We start from the raw sequence: 16,191 nt of genomic DNA on the forward strand, positions 1-16,191 counted from the left end.
AACTTACGGATTTTACGCGCTGGCGCGCACACACACACACACACACACACACACACACACACACACACATATGCACTTAAACTGCTCTTAAAACATACACTCGCGATACTGCGCTTACATACACAGTCGCTTGAAGCTCCGAAGCCCCGAAACGACCCTGGTCGAACCTTTTACCCGAGCCTCTCCTCTGCCTTCGCCTGTGGGAGACAACAAGAGAGTTCGGCCCAGTTTCAACTCATGATCGAACCTTCCCTTCCCTCCGGATGGGCAGAGCTAAAATCGCCTCAGTATGTCTTCCACGCTCGGCCAAAGCGGAACTGAAGCCCGAGTCGAGACACGAGGTTCGACACCGCTTCGAACAGACGCGTCACAGGGACTAATGCCCTGCACCGTAGAAAACGGAGGCCCGCCGTCTTCCCTTACAACACACAGCGAATGGGAGACATTTATAAAACGTGCGTTCATGAAACCCATGTACACAGATAGGAGAAATACACGCATATATACACACATATACAGAGCCATGGCGTATACACAGAATATATATGCACATGGACACCAAGGGGACACAAATGCACTGCAACGTGACGAAGTTATCCGCGAACAGACGAAGATAGAACAGCATTAATATATGTCTTTGGCATCAGCCAGTATGAATTAGGCCATAAATTCCTGCTTTTACTGGTACTGATGTTCATCTGTGTGTGTCTGGGTATGGCGCCACGCCACCTCTTATCTCTCTCTCTCTCTCTCTCTCTCTCTCTCTCTCTCTCTCTCTCTCTCTCTCTCTCTCTCTCTCTCTCGCACGTCATCCGTTTTCGTAACAAAGTTGTCCAATTCTCTCTCCGTTTTCGTCTCGTTTTCTCTTCTCTTCTCTCCTCTCCTCTCGTCCACAATGTCCCTTTTGTTTTTGCTGTTTCCAGTACGCGTTGTTTTCTTTTCCTGTCACGCCGTGGTTCGCCCTATTAACTCGATTACTAACTTGCCTCATTAGGTTTCGTATGCTGGTGAGATCTAAGGAGGAGATGGTGAATTAGCTCGTTCATTGCCACTATCAACTGATGAGTTGGGTCATGGGGGCATGGCTGACCCGATGTATGAAGTTATGAGTGGCCAAGTGTGTGTGTGTGTGTGTGTGTGTATGTGTGTGTGTGTGTGTACGTGTGTATGTGTGTGTAAGTCATGAGAAGAAATACCTGTTTATGATATGCTTTTGGCCCCCTCGAGTGGGTTTACGACGTACTGTATTGCTCAAGGGTCGTACCGTCGTGCTCAAGGGGTCGTATCGTCGTGCTCAAGGGTCGTACCGTCGTGCCAAAGTGTCTTATTGTCCTGCTCAAGGCTCGTACCGTCGTGCTCAAGGGTCGTACCGTCTTGCTCAAGGGTCGTAACGTCGTGCTAAAGTGTCTTATTGTCCTGCTCAAGGCTCGTACCGTCGTGCTCAAGGGTCGTACCGTCTTGCTCAAGGGTCGTAACGTCGTGCTCAAGGGTCGTACCGTCTTGCTCAAGGGTCGTAACGTCGTGCTAAAGTGTTATTGTCCTGCTCAAGGGTCGTACCGTCGTGCTCAAGGGTCGTACCGTCGTGCTAAAACGTCTTATTGCCATGCTCAAAGGTCGTACCGTCGTGCTCTAGCATCGTACATTCGTGCTTTTTAAGGGTCGTACCGTCGTTGCTCAAAGGAGTCTAGAAGACTCAGGAGGCCAAGTACCCCCCCTTTTTAAAATGGAGAGAAGAAGGGGTAGTTGAGGGGATATGTGTGTGACGGGGGGGGGGGGGGGAGAAGGGTGGACGTGGTCGGCTTGCTTGGGGAGAGAGGGAGGGAGAGAAGAGGGGTATGTGTGGGGGGGGGGGGGTATTAATACCGCAGAGAGCTAGTGGTACATCCCAAATGGACAGATGTCCGAGAACATGTGCCTTCGATCGCATGGGAGACAGTGGGGACGGAGGCGTGGGGTAAGGGGGGAAAGCCAAGGGGGGAAAATCGGCTCTCTCTCTCTCCCCACACACCCCAGTTATAAAAATCTTGACAAGATGATCTCTCGTAAGCTGGTGGGAAGGATGAAGAAGGCGTTGCCATGAGAGAGGGGAAGAGCTGTGTTATGAGGGCTTGGGAATTCCCCTTCATGGACGTCTCCTCTAAGATGAAGGGAAGAAGTGTTCTGAGAAGGCATATATATATATATATATATATATATATATATATATATATATATATTCCTATGAGCCCACGGGGGAAAATGAAACACGATAAGTTCCCAAGTGCACTTTCGTATAATAATCACATCATCTGGGGAGACACAAGAGAGAAATAGAACCAGGTATATACGCAGTCCTCACCACCTTTAGTTTAAGAAAGCGTCAAGAGGATATTTGAGACATAGCCATTTTCATCACACGCAGTTCTCACCATCTCTGTTTTGAGAGGGCATTAAGAAGAGGCATTTGAAGAGGGATCTCATTTTCAAACTATGCCATCCTCACCACCTCGTGTTATGAGAAGGGATCATTACGAAAGCCTTTGAGGAGGAACCCCCTTTCAAAAAAAATTTACCCCCAATCCTCACCACCGTCACCTCTTTTGAATTCTGATATCCCTCGTCCCCTTGTTACAGTACGACACCAGCTCTGTGGTCGAGCTGGTAAGAAAAAACAGGTACCGAAAAACATTCCTCCTTCTCCCTATCCCCTCTACCATGTATTGCATCTGCAACATGTCGCCGAAGGGGGGATGGGGTAGTTGCTTTTGGCATCCTGCAACCTCCGTCTGCAGGACCGGCACACCGCGTCGTGCTTGGGGTCACGCTAGGTCAAACTGCAAGAGGTCAATATCACGGGTTTCGGGAGAGCACGCGAGTGCTGGGCTCGGTTCACTACGGCGCAGGCGACCATCACTGCCACGGAATGGCCAACCACGGGTCGTCCTCTCTGGCCTCCTCCCCTCCCACATAACAGTGACCCTTCCTTTATATGTGGCTTCGTACATAGATGTACACACGTGTGGTCAGTATACACACACACACACACACACACACACCACACACACGCGCCACACAGTGCGTGTAAGCACACGCAGTCACAGGCTCGGGAAAGCATTGATATTGATATATACACATGCTCAAAAAAGTATCCGACTGCACATAGATTTCTTTGGTGCTTTGGCACGAGCGCCAGGCATGGCTGAGCAAAGGGATATAGACTGCGATTACATACTCTTCTCTCTCTCTCTCTCTCTCTCTCTCTCTCTCTCTCTCTCTCTCTCTCTCTCTCTCTTTCTCTCTCTCTCTCTCTCTCTCTCTCTCTCTCTCTCTCTCTCTCTCTCTCTCTCTCTCTCTCTCTCTCTCTATGACCCAACAATGTCAGCTACCCTCCCTCGGCCGCGGTCGGTCAGCAGACGTCAGCGGTGTTCACCCATGGTCAGCAAGGATCAGCAGACACTCGCCCACTTTGTCAGCATATGTCAGCTTCCCTCCCGACCACCACCACCACCACGAGCAGATGTCAGCCACGATTAGCAGCAGAGGTCAGCCGGCATCAGCACCTCCTGACTGACTGACTTTCAGCTCTCTCTCTCTCTCTCTCTCTCTCTCTCTCTCTCTCTCTCTCTCTCTCTCTCTCTCTCTCACTATTTTTCACCAGTACACAGTAGATATATGGAGGCCAATGTCGGAGTTAACAAATTCTGGAGAAATTCGTGCCTCTCACAGAGGCCCCCACTGGACTCAAAGCCTGGCCAGTCTTTTATGTTCTGGCCTCTGCCATTTTACCACTGCAGAGAATCCCACTGGACCCCACTGCTTTTAGTTTATTCCACGAACTCCCTTTTTTTTTTTTCTCTTTTTTTTTTCCCCCTCTTTACCTCACAAATTCTTACGTTTCGTGAGCGTATTTCTTTTCACCGATGTGCCATAAGGTTATGAAAGGGTGTGTGGAGGTGAGGGCGGGTGTGTCAGTCATGTGTGTGTGTGTGTGGGGGGGAAACAACCAAATTAGGAACTGTAGATTTAATGGGTGGGTAATAATAATATTAATGAGGAGGGAGAGACGATGCCTTGTGGGGGAAGACGAAACGAAAATAATCCAGCGAATGTGTTTGGAGAAATCATGATGAGGATCTCGGAATACAGACGCCGGCTTTGGTATTGTGGTGGGTCAGTGGGGACGTCCCTGCCCACCGCCACTGCCCACCACCACTGGTTCACTGCCCACCACCACCACCACTGGTTCAATGCCACCACCAGGTGTCTGCCACCGCTGGTTGATCTCATGCCAACGGGTGTCTACCACCGCTGTCAATCATGTTCGTCTATCAGGGGAGAAAAAGCTCTCTGTTACCACTGGATGTCTATCACCGATGGTTTGAGACACACACACACACACACACACACACACACACACACACACACACATATTTGCCTCTCATATCCTATGATGGTCCAAGAGTCTCTTGTACGACGCTAAGTTTCGTCTCAAGTTTCGAAACTCGTACGCCGTTCAGTTTCGTCTTAAAGTTTCCTAGTAGCGTTCTGTACCAACACAGCAAAATGACCCGATTACGGAACCATCCACCATTTACAACACCTCTAAACCCACCCCCACTCCATATCTCCATATCTTACGTTTGAGAGTCCAATGCTGTCAAATGGATTAGTTTTTCTTTGTTTTTTTGATGAGCCCTTAATCATCCATCCCCCCTTGAGAGAGAGAGAGAGAGAAAGAGAGAGGCTGAACGACCCTTAGGGATGAGGACGTGGTGACCTTTGACCTGATCCTCGAGGCTCATGTCAAACTGTCACGCTATTATCTTTCTCAACCTCCCTCCCCCTTCCGCCATGATAACACACGGTCCTTTCTCTACTGAGCTGTTGCCGTATAGCCCATGTACCTGTGATTACGTCGTTTCATCATGTATTCAAGGTATGATTCATGTTGCCTTGGGCATATCGCTCCGAGTGTTTTAGTCCATAGGAACATGAATGGTTTACCTTCTACGAAAGCCTTTGAGGCTGTTATCTCAACCCCACGTCACCAGAATATAGCATTATATCCCTATTGTGCTATATTCTATGATGGCTTATCTCTCGTTAGGATCTCTTCGTCTGCCTCATTGCTCGTGGTTAGGGTCATGATGGCATGTGGTGGGAGAAGGCGTTCAAACGTATTAGTTTCGGATGTCAACACAGACACCCAACCACTGCTCTGTTTGGTATAGTCAGAGTTTTTTTTCGAAACATGTACGACGCTCAGTTTCCTCCTAAGTCTCGAAACCTGTACGCCGTTCAGTTTCGTCCTAAGTTTAGAAACTTGTACGCCATTCAGTTTCGTCTTAAGTCTCGAAACTTGTACGCCTTTCAGTTTCTTCTAAGTTTAAAACCTTGAGGGGGCCGGGGGAAAAATATTGGAGGGGTGGCGGGGGGAAAAATATGTCTCCTTGCTATATTCTTCAGGAAGAATATACTCAAGGGTATATATTGTCTAGGGAAGGGAGAACATGGCTTGTGGAAAAATATTTTATACTCCACCCGAGAGGCCATTAATGATGGCTTTGTCATTTCCAGTATGTGTCAACCCCTTACTATAGGGGCCCTATACCCCCGTAGGCTCGTGTTGAATATTGGCTCTGCCTTAACGAAGACGCTGGCTGGCGTTTTGGTACTCTCGTATATTACAAGCGCTGAAGGTGTGCGTGTGTGTGTGTGTGTGGAGCTGAAGATGGGCGGAGTGTGTGTGTGTGTGTGTGTGTGTGGAGCATTATGTTTATGTTCCCTGGCTCGTATCCCACCGATGGGCTCATATCCCACTGAAATTCTTAATCAAGAGACTCGTTCAATCGATCACCTTCCATCTCGGTGAACAAGTGGCTGTAATGATTACTTTGGACACATTCGCCATTTCACGCGTTTAAGCCGAGGTAGCGTTGAGAACAGAGGACTGAGCCTTAGAGGGGGAAAGAAATCCTCACATGGCCCCTTGCTCTGTTCCTTCTTTTGAAAGAGTAAACACTGGAAGGGAGGGAGGAGGGGACTTCCAGCTTCTCCCTCCCGCCTTTTAGTTTTCCATGTCTTAAAATCACGACCCATGTGCACTGGTTATGGGGGCACAGACCTCCCTTCTTGATGCCAGCCAGCTATGTAGAACGGTGTGGGGTCACCGAGGCATTTGTGAAGACCCCGACGCACTTTATACATAGGAGAGATCAAGATGCATAAGGAAATTCAGAGAGGTAATGGCATTTCACTTCAGCTTGAGCTGGTGGAAATTCAGAGAGGTAATGGCATTGCACTTCAGCTTGAGCTGGATCACCTCACTTTTACCTACCTCACCATCATCAGCATCATCATCTCCCTAATGTTCACTGATAACTCGCTCACCCCAACAAAACATTTTGCCCCCCCTCCTTCTGGATTAACACCTTTTTTCCAACTTCCAACGCATTTTAGGATTGATTCTAAGTCTTGGAATAAGTCATTTAGGCACTTTTTTAAGATCATTTTCTTCTATTATCATTTACCTCCCTCCCTCCCCGCAAAATAAGTACGAAGAAATTACGATACTTTTAGTGGCAAATCGTGTCATTATGTCCTCGTTAACCTGACGACTGTAGGGTAGGGCAGAGCTCCTGTACATTGGTCGCTGGAGCCAAAACCTCAGCCAACCACAGCTCGACCTAGGCTTCCTCAGCCGTGCACACGTGAATTTGCGATCATTTCCACCTCGTTCAAGCATGTTGACCCTCTGCCGTGGCTGAGGTCTTTACTATTTCGCGACTTTGGCAGGATTCCGGAAATGAACATTACGGTCTAAGACGACGGCATAGCATTGAGGTTTCTCCAGTGACGAAGTGAACCACGTAAAGTGTGGCTTGGTGGTCGCCGTAGCGAAGTGAACTGTGTGAAGTGTAAGCAGACCGACCTATCTACGCATGGAGGTTTCTCCAGTGACGAAGTGAACCACGTGAAGTGTGGCTTGGTGGCCGCCGTAGCGAAGTGAACTGAGTGAAATGTAAGCAGACCGACCTATCTACGCATGGAGGTTTCTCCAGTGACGAAGTGAACCACGTGAAGTGTGGCTTGGTGGCCGCCGTAGCGAAGTGAACTGTGTGAAATGTAAGCAGACCGACCTATCTACGCATGGAGGTTTCTCCAGTGACGAAGTGAACCACGTGAAGTGTGGCTTGGTGGCCGCCGTAGCGAAGTGAACTGTGTGAAGTGTAAGCAGACCGACCTATAGTTTCCAAGCTGGAGTATTTTGCTTCCACGACAACAGTAATATTATTCCGAAGCGTAAGGGCAAGATGAAGTGCGAGCTCCCAAGTGCGTCTCGTTGCAAAGGACCATCTTGTCGACGGTGCACATCTGGAGGTGTGGGAAGGGATTGGTATTTGTCAGTCATGAGTTCCAGAAGGTTTAGGGATCACCACACCGTCGCCAGGTGCCCTAAGCCTGCCTCGTGGTTCGGGCTTCGACTAACGCAGCTTCAGAACTGACGGAGTGGTCCGGGCGTCGACCAACGTAGCTTTGGAACTGAGGGAGTAGTGGTCCGGGCGTCGACCAACGCAGCTTTGGAACTGAGGGAGTAGTGGTCCGTGCGTCTCGACCAACGTAGCTTTGGAACTGAGGGAGTAGTGGTCCGGGCGTCGACTTGAACACAATTTCCTTTCGTAGCTGTCGGGGCGTTGGTTTGACCCGCCACAGCCGATAGGAGACCCTGGTATCGTGATGGTAATGGACGAGTCGTACTTAGGAGAGAGGAAATACGAGAGAGAGGCAGTGTGCTACGTGACGTCTGGGTGTTTGAGAGGCAGTTTCCAAGACGTTCCACGTCATTCCTCTCGTAGAACCAGTTGAACGCGACTCTGCTTCAATGACTCCCTCGAATCAAGCAGTGTACACGGCCATGAACGACTGTCGTAAGCCACGGGGAGGGGCAGCCCACAACAGCTTGATGAACCACAGACACTACCACCTTGTGATGAGCGACTCCAAATGGATTTTGACGCGCTACATGACTGGAAGATATCCACACGCTGAATATCGCGCAGGTTTGTGGAGGGCAGGTAAGGAGTGGATGAAGCGCCATGGATGAAACTCCGACCGCTTCAAGCAGTACTTGGCGCGAGAGTCGTTCGTCACACAAGTCCATCGAGGAGTGGAAATCTACGCCAGTTCTTTACTCGCTACTAGCAAGTTCGACAACACCCTCCAGCAGCCGGAGATACAAGAGCCAGTGAGACTTGTGGATAGCGAGGAGGAGGAGGAGGAGGAAAAGGACCCCAGTTCTGAGCCTTCTGAATTTGATTGAGGTAAGCGCACCTGTGTGCACGTCGTGGCAGGTTACGTCAGGCCCTTGTGAGGTTAGGTTGTTTACGTTGGCTTTAGCTTGGTTGAAGTTGCGTTTTCGATGTCTTTTTGATAACTTTTGAACGTTTCGGATCTTCATTTATATCGCAAATCATTTTTTTTTTTTCTCCCGACCCAAAACCCCAGTTCCCCTAAGGGGGTCCCCATTATTGTTGAATGAAGAGGAGGGGGGGGGTATATCTTAAAAGGTCGTTCTTTACGGTAGAAATAAAGGTCAGAATCAATTAAAACACATCAAAAACCGTCGGAAAGACATGATTTTAGTTTCCAAATTAAGGTGGAATTTCGAAATGGTAGTCGCATCTCTTTTTCAACCCCTGCACCTTCTTCCTGACCTCTCCCGCTTTCTCTTATACATCTCCCAGGCATTTGCACACCTTCACTGGAAGTATCGTCCAAACATCCCACTTTTTATCTCTCACAAGGAACTTCTTCATCCCACCACTTGCTACCTTTTCCAATCTGCCCACATGCCACATGCATCTGCCGCAAGTGCCTGCTCATGCTCCCTGTTCTACAAGTATTACTTCGGCCACTGCTCCTGTGAGGTGTCAGCGCGTGTCTCCACCCTTTTAAGGCGTGTTTACACTCTTCATAAGAATCACTGGGACCATTGATACCATGTTTTTCTACGAATCGTCCACAGAAACAGCCAGATTGATTTCTTGCACAAATGAAATTCTTTACCCACCTCCTCCTCACCCCCATCAAGAGATTCCGACGAGACATTCCTCTGTCTAAATTTAAACGGTCAAATTAGGCTGATAATCTTTCATACCACAATTATAACGAAGATTACAAGGGAAAATAAACGAGTTAATAAGCCGTGATGGGCTAATTACGCCAAATCTCCTCGTCGTAATTCTGTGATCGAAATTGCGATGGCGTTGTTCGAAAGGTGTCTTTTAAGTGCGAGCAAAGGATGGGTGGGAGGGTGGGCGGGGGTTGGAAATTTGATAAACATGGGGGAGAGAGAGAGGGAGCTCTTTTCCTTTGGCGTAGAGCACACACGTATATATAACGCTCGTTGTATGTCTTGGACAATCGCATGTTCACCAAATGGGGTCCTAGCTTCGTCTCTTCGTTGTATATCAACTGACTGTTATATTTCCTTCTTGTATCTCCCCTGATGATGTGATTATTACACGAAAGTGCACTTGGGAACTTATCGTCTTTCATTTTCCCCGTGGACTCGTAGGAATATCTTGATCACGCGCAAAATTGTGATCCTTTCCAATATATATATATATATATATATATATATATATATATATATATTTATATATGATGCTTCGTCAGTAAACATGATACGAGGAAAAGGATTGGAAATGTTTACGTCTTGACGCATATTTCGTCTGGGCCAGACCCTTACGTCACCATTAGCGTCACCAATAATGACGTCACAGATTTGCGACGCCGAACGAAAGCCAGTGGGAAAAGAAAAAAAAAAAAATAGGGAAAAAACGAAGGGGGAGAAAAAAAAGGGAGAAATCCAGTAGGGTATTGGAATATAATGGTAACCCTTTCTGACGGGTTGGTCGATAATCCTCTGTTATTGGGCATAAATCGGAGCTTCATGGGACGCTGGAGATGCATCCCTTTTGGATGATTTCTCTGAAGCTCAGCGGAACGGTACGAGAAACCAGTATGGTAGGTCAGAGAAGACACAGACACACGCACACCACACACACATACACACACCACACACACAAACCACACACACACACACCACACACTCGTGTATATATCATAGTTTTCAAACGCACTTTTGGAAGACGAAATGAACTTACTACAATGATTGGTAATTTCAAGGCAAGTTTGTGTCGGGTTTCATACGCTGATCCATTACACAAACACTTATGATTACATTTCACTAGTGTATTTTAAATGGCCTTTGATCTGGGTTTGATTCTACGCCCTTGAACTTGAGAGAAGTGGTTGCTTACCTCGTACATACCTGGATATATATATATATATATATATATATATATATATATATATATATATATATATATATATATATATATATATATATGGAAGAACTTGGCATACGGTTTAGCAATAGTTGAATGGAGAACTATTCGTTGTATGCTAATCAGTCCAATATATAATTCAAGCAGTGAACTGAATATGTAATTAGCTTCATCTCATTTAGAATATTGTTTTAAAAAGCTGGTTCCGAACCATTCCTGGGGCCTTGTGTATTTCAAACAAATATCTAATTAACAGGCAACTGTTGCCCGTTTTTTTTTTGTTTTCTTTTTACCCCTCCTCTCCCCTTCCATGCGAGAAATAATCACTTGACAAGCTATGATTTCTGGCTATGTTGTTCGCATAGATTTCGTAGGCTTAGGGCGAAGGTGGTGGGATGGGGGAAAGTTCGTGCGCTGGTGAATTCATTTGTGAAGCATTTCCACGGCAACTTATATATATATATATATATATATATATATATATATATATATATAGCTGGAGCTGGAGCAAAATTGCAAGACACAGTTCTCCACTAATATTTTATTATGTCTTAAATTTTACTTATCTGTTCAAAACATTTTTGTCATAAAGTCCCCGTGGGTCATAAAACGCACTTTGTAGCTTTATTGGGGACGTTGTGTGTGTATATATATATATATATATATATATATATATATATACGTAAAGTAGATGTATAGCACTGAAGACAAAACATATGGAAAGCCTCCACTGAGCTATTTCTTGTATTTCGACCTAGAGAGCCTTCTGTCTGTCTGTCCGTCTCTCGTAGAACATAAAAGCCATCGAGTTCTTTGTCAGATGGACTGACGTAAAAAAAAAGCCCTTTTGAAGTGAACTATGTCAGTCTTTAGGAATCTGGTGCTTCCACTTGGTCGCAAATTGGATGTGATTGGTCGTCAGCGACCCGGGGTAAACTTTGCATGTCGTAGGGTTATACATTTCGCCGTCTCGGACGCACGATAGGAAAAAAAAGAAAATAGATTCCATGGATGATAATAGTGGTAAACGTCGAGGGCTATTTACGTCGGTGATGCAGGGTTAATGGAGGCGAAAAGTGACCTTTGTTGACTAGAGGCCTGGTGAAAACTACGTCTCTTCGTTGTAATATCAACTGACTGGTATATTTCTTTCTTGTATCTACCCTTGATGATGATGTGATTATGACACGAAAGTGCACTTGAGAGAGAGAGAGAGAGAGAGAGAGAGAGAGAGAGAGAGAGAGAGAGAGAGAGAGAGAGAGAGAGAGAGAGAGCGCTCTAAGCCACCACCTCTTCTCCTCTGACGTCGACTGGAAGTAGTAGATGGAAGAACTTTGACGATAGACATTAGAGGAGGGGGAGAGAGAGAGAGAGAGAGAGAGAGAGAGAGAGAGAGAGAGAGAGAGAGAGAGAGAGAGACTCCCAAAGAGGCCACCTCAACTCCCCTAGCGTCAACTGGTGTCACTTGAAGGGTCAAGTTTGGCGATAGCACAGCCTGGGATGGTCATTACAGCCCTCAGACCAGGCAGTGTAGGAGTGTGACGTCAGTACAGGAGTGTGACGTCAGACCAGGAGTGTGACGTCAGACCCGGGAGGCAATATGTGTGTGGTAGAGAGCGAGAGAAACTGTAACTCCTTAGGGTCACTGGTGCCGGTTTTGGGGGCCATCATACGCATCATAGTTAGGTTCTCCTTGTTGTATAAATATTGATTTCTCTACGCAAATATACATGACTTGTGTTCACTTTGTTGTATAACTATTACTTTCTCTACGCAAATGTACATAGTTTTAAGTTTGCTTTGTTGTATAGTTCTCTTACTTTATCCAGGCAAATGTACGTAACTTAATGATCACTTTGTTATATAACTCTCCTTATCTACGCAAATATTCATATCTTTATGTTCACTTTCTCTAACTCTTACTTTATCCATGGAAACGTACGTAAGTTAATGATCACTGTTATATAACTGTCTTTACGCATATATTCATACTTTTATGTTCGCTTTGTTTTATAATCCTCTTACTTTATCTACGCCATTTTACCTAACTTTATCGTGTTGGTTTTGGTGTCTTTGTATCTTATAAGCTGCCTTACTGTCTAAAGACAACAAATACATTTGACCATTCCACCATCTTGTCTCTGTTTTAGAAATAAAACGTCTGATACTATGTTTGTATATCTGTTTGTTTATGAATAAGTATGTGTTTTATGCTTGTATATGCATATGTGTTCTTGTTACCCACTCCAGGGCCTACGGCAACTCTGCGCTACAGTCAGTAGCTGGGACAGGGAAGTCTCTTTAGAAGCGGGAAGTTGTCGTAACGTGGCTGACGATGGTACAGTCTTCACTCGCCGTCTAACAAGCAGGTCAGTCCCCGTAACACCTACATATATCCCTGTGTGTTCCACATATGCATAATTATGTATATATGTACGTGTACGTGTGTTTATATTTGGTACTATCAGAGCGCGACGCCTCGTTCAACAAGAGGAGGGGAAAAAAAAAGTACATGATATTGCTGTTATGGGCCAGTAACACCTACATGTGTGTTTATACGTGTGCACATATGCATAACTGCGTATGTATGTAGGTGCGTATGTGTTCGTATGTAATACGAGCAAGGGTAGAGCCGTGTTCGACAAGAGGGGGAAACAATATATGATATTGCTGTGGGTGTTGGATGACCAGTGAGGGCTTACCGGATACGCTGATGCCATAAAATCACATTCCCATCATTGTGAAACCTGTCGCAGTTCGCTTGTCTTTGTCACACGAAACTTTTTTTCTGTCCCTCTCTCTCTCTTTTTGATTTTACCTGGTCTCTGGCATCCACTTCACTCCAGAGAGCCGCCCCAGGGCGAATAGTTCTCTATCCGTCTCTATCTCTCTCTTCCGATGCCAGTGGGTTTTTCCCAGTCACTGGATAGACTCGGGTTAGGGTTTGAATGCCTAAAGGTTTAGCTTGGATAGGTGGAAGGTCTGTTGACTGGAAGGTCTGTCAAAGCGTCCAGGACTCTGGATTCGATAGTCGGCGACAGGACCCATTCCTCGATGACGCCCTTGGCGATAAGATCCGTCCATGCCTCGCAGAAGGTCCAGACGTATTTGGTCTAATATGTCTGTGGCTTTAAAGCCTTCTTCAGGATAGTAAGATAGCCCCAAGGGACCAGCAGTCTGTGCTAAGGTCGTCTGAGTTTCCCTATGGGCCTATGGTCTTCTAACTATTGCTAGCTAACACCATCTAAGGGTTAGGCAGTTGGTGCTGTGGTCCCGTGTATCTAACGCCATCGTATGGATGGTCACAGTGGGTTGAAGGGATACTCAGGTTAACATCATCGCAATGCTGACCATCTAGAACGAGACGCCAACCCCCATCTGGAGCCAGGAACCAACCCCCATCTGAAGCCAGCGACCTACCAGCAACCAAACTCGCCCAGCGCCAGGGGGCCAGACCCTAGATCAACCCAGATCCACAACACAACACACACACCGCGGCGTCGGCGACCTAAAGACTAACTGAAGAACTCGAGACAGTTGACGGCTCCTCCTTTTCCTGTTCTTCCAGCCTACGATTCAGGTTCTTCAAACTGGCTGGAACCACTCTAACCACACGGGCTCTTTTTCTCCCACCATCCCCAAGTTCCCTAACAGGTGATGGGTTAGGAGACTTGGTGGAAGAGAAGGGAAAGGAGACAGATGTAGAAGACGACGACTTCTTCGAAGACCCATATACACTTGGGAGCCGTGCGAGGCCTTACATAATCTCCGGCTGAAGGACATTCCGTCGACGTGAATGGCTATAGGGTGTGTCCCATGGGAGAACCTCGAGTACTTGGGTGGACGTGGGTGGGTGTCCTAGTCCATGGGTGGCAATGGGAGTGTTTATGGGCGACCCAAGCAATGCCTAGGGTGTTGAAGATATATGCCGGTGTACACTAGTGTGAATGTACAGCGTTGGTTATGTGCCTTTGTGTGGGTAATTACAGCAGTACAAAAGCATTGCATAGACAGTGTATATATATATATATATATATATATATATATATATATATATATATATATATATATATGTATATATATATATATATATATATATATATATATATATATATATATATATATATATATATATTGGAAAGGATTACAATTTTGCGCGTGATCAAGATATTCCTATGAGTTTCATTTTCCATGTTGACTCGTAGGAATATATATATATATATATATATATATATATATATATATATATATATATATATATATATATATATATATATATACAGGCCTCTTAAAGCCCGTTTGTGTTGCAAATATCTTTGAATGTTGCTTCAGCCGACGCGTGGGTGCCTGTGAACACAACACAACACACACACACTTCCCTCTTTACCAGAACCAACAGCATCGCGCTAAAGGACTGAACTCCATTAAAAAAAGGGCTAGAAACGGGTTCAACGTGTCCCGTTAGTGCGATCCGTGTCGTATATGAGCCCCGGGACATGAAAACGCTGGACTTGTGGAGCAGTCTGGCGAAGCTGGGGATGTACTCTCTTAATTAACCCAGGGACCAGCTCCCTGCCCCCTTTGCCTAGCCTATCTCGAAGGTGCAGGGGCGACTGGCTAATCTATATATGACTAGAATTGAATTTGAGATTGATTAAGAGAACGTTTGATGTGGTAGTTTATGTATATATATATATATATATATATATATATATATATATATATATATATATATATATGTTATCCCTGGGGATAGGGAATTAAGAATACTTCCCACGTATTCCCTGCGTGTCGTAGAAGGCGACTAAAAGGGGAGGGAGCGGGGGGCTGGAAATCCTCCCCTCTCGGTTTTTTTTTTTTTTTTTTTAATTTTCCAAAAGAAGGAACAGAGAATTGGGCCAGGTGAGGATATTCCCTCAAAGGCCCAGTCCTCTGTTCTTAACGCTACCTCGCTAACGCGGGAAATGGCGAATAGTTTAAAAGAAGAAAGAATATATATATGTATATATAGGAGAGTTTCTCTCATAGAAATGAGACATACGTCTCTTTTTGTGAAAGATTAGATCTTTCTTTCATTTGACTCTGTTATTGCCTTCACGAACCTTCATCATTCATCGGTGCTATCATCTGGTCGTTTTCTTTCTCTATCCTTCGCCTTGATTATCAAGCGCCCTTTTGCGCCGTCTTCTGTGGACCTTCACCTCTGTACTTGTGTGATGCCTTTTCAGGGAAGGCCTTTTTATAACCCCTCTTTTGTAATTGTTAATGTGTTTCCCGTTTTTTATAACCCCTCTTTTGTAATTCTTAATGTGTTTCCCGTTTTTTATTCATTTTTTATTTTTTTTTGTTGCAATAATTCGTCGTAGTTCATGCGAGTGGTCTTTGATAACCAATCTCCACCACTTGCACCAACCTCCACCACTAGTTCTCCACCACATATCCCCACTGCCAGTCACCTACTGCCACTTCCAGTCCCCAACTACCACTACTACAAGTCCTCTCCATCACTACCATTTCCCCACCATGAAAAAAACCTGCCCCCCCCCCTCTACATTTACCCTTCTCTTCCATTCCTTCTTCCCCCATCACTTCCCCACCATTATCTCCACCACTACACCATTACCTGCGTCATCTCCTCTCCACCAGAAGCCATCCACCTCACACGACCCTAAATTACTGAGCTTCTGGAACTCTAGTGTCTACCGGGATGGAGGCGATGCCGGGAAGGGAGAGGGAGGAACAAGGAAGGAGGAGGAGGAATAGAGATGGGGAAGGGTGAGAATCCCTGCCACACTTGGGATGGAGTAGGACCCGTGAAGGAGAATCGGAGAAAAGGGAGGTGATAGCAAGAAGGATACAG

The 16,191-nt window shown here is 45.9% G+C and overlaps 1 protein-coding gene and 1 long non-coding RNA gene across 10 annotated transcripts in view; one reads left to right on the plus strand and one right to left on the minus strand.

The window, feature by feature from the left end:
- The window catches only part of LOC139745785 (uncharacterized), a 583,323-nt gene that overhangs the window by 150,561 nt on the left and 416,571 nt on the right, over window positions 1-16,191 (plus strand). The window contains exon 4 of the long non-coding RNA XR_011711955.1: window positions 12,582-12,700. This is a non-coding gene — a long non-coding RNA (uncharacterized lncRNA). The remainder of the gene's footprint in view (window positions 1-12,581; window positions 12,701-16,191) is intronic.
- The window catches only part of LOC139745784 (nephrin-like), a 407,506-nt gene that overhangs the window by 54,396 nt on the left and 336,919 nt on the right, over window positions 1-16,191 (minus strand). The gene's annotated exons all lie outside the window — the stretch shown is intronic.

Source organism: Panulirus ornatus, chromosome 62 (genome assembly GCF_036320965.1).
Source record: "Panulirus ornatus isolate Po-2019 chromosome 62, ASM3632096v1, whole genome shotgun sequence".
In the NCBI taxonomy this organism is placed as follows: domain Eukaryota; kingdom Metazoa; phylum Arthropoda; class Malacostraca; order Decapoda; family Palinuridae; genus Panulirus; species Panulirus ornatus.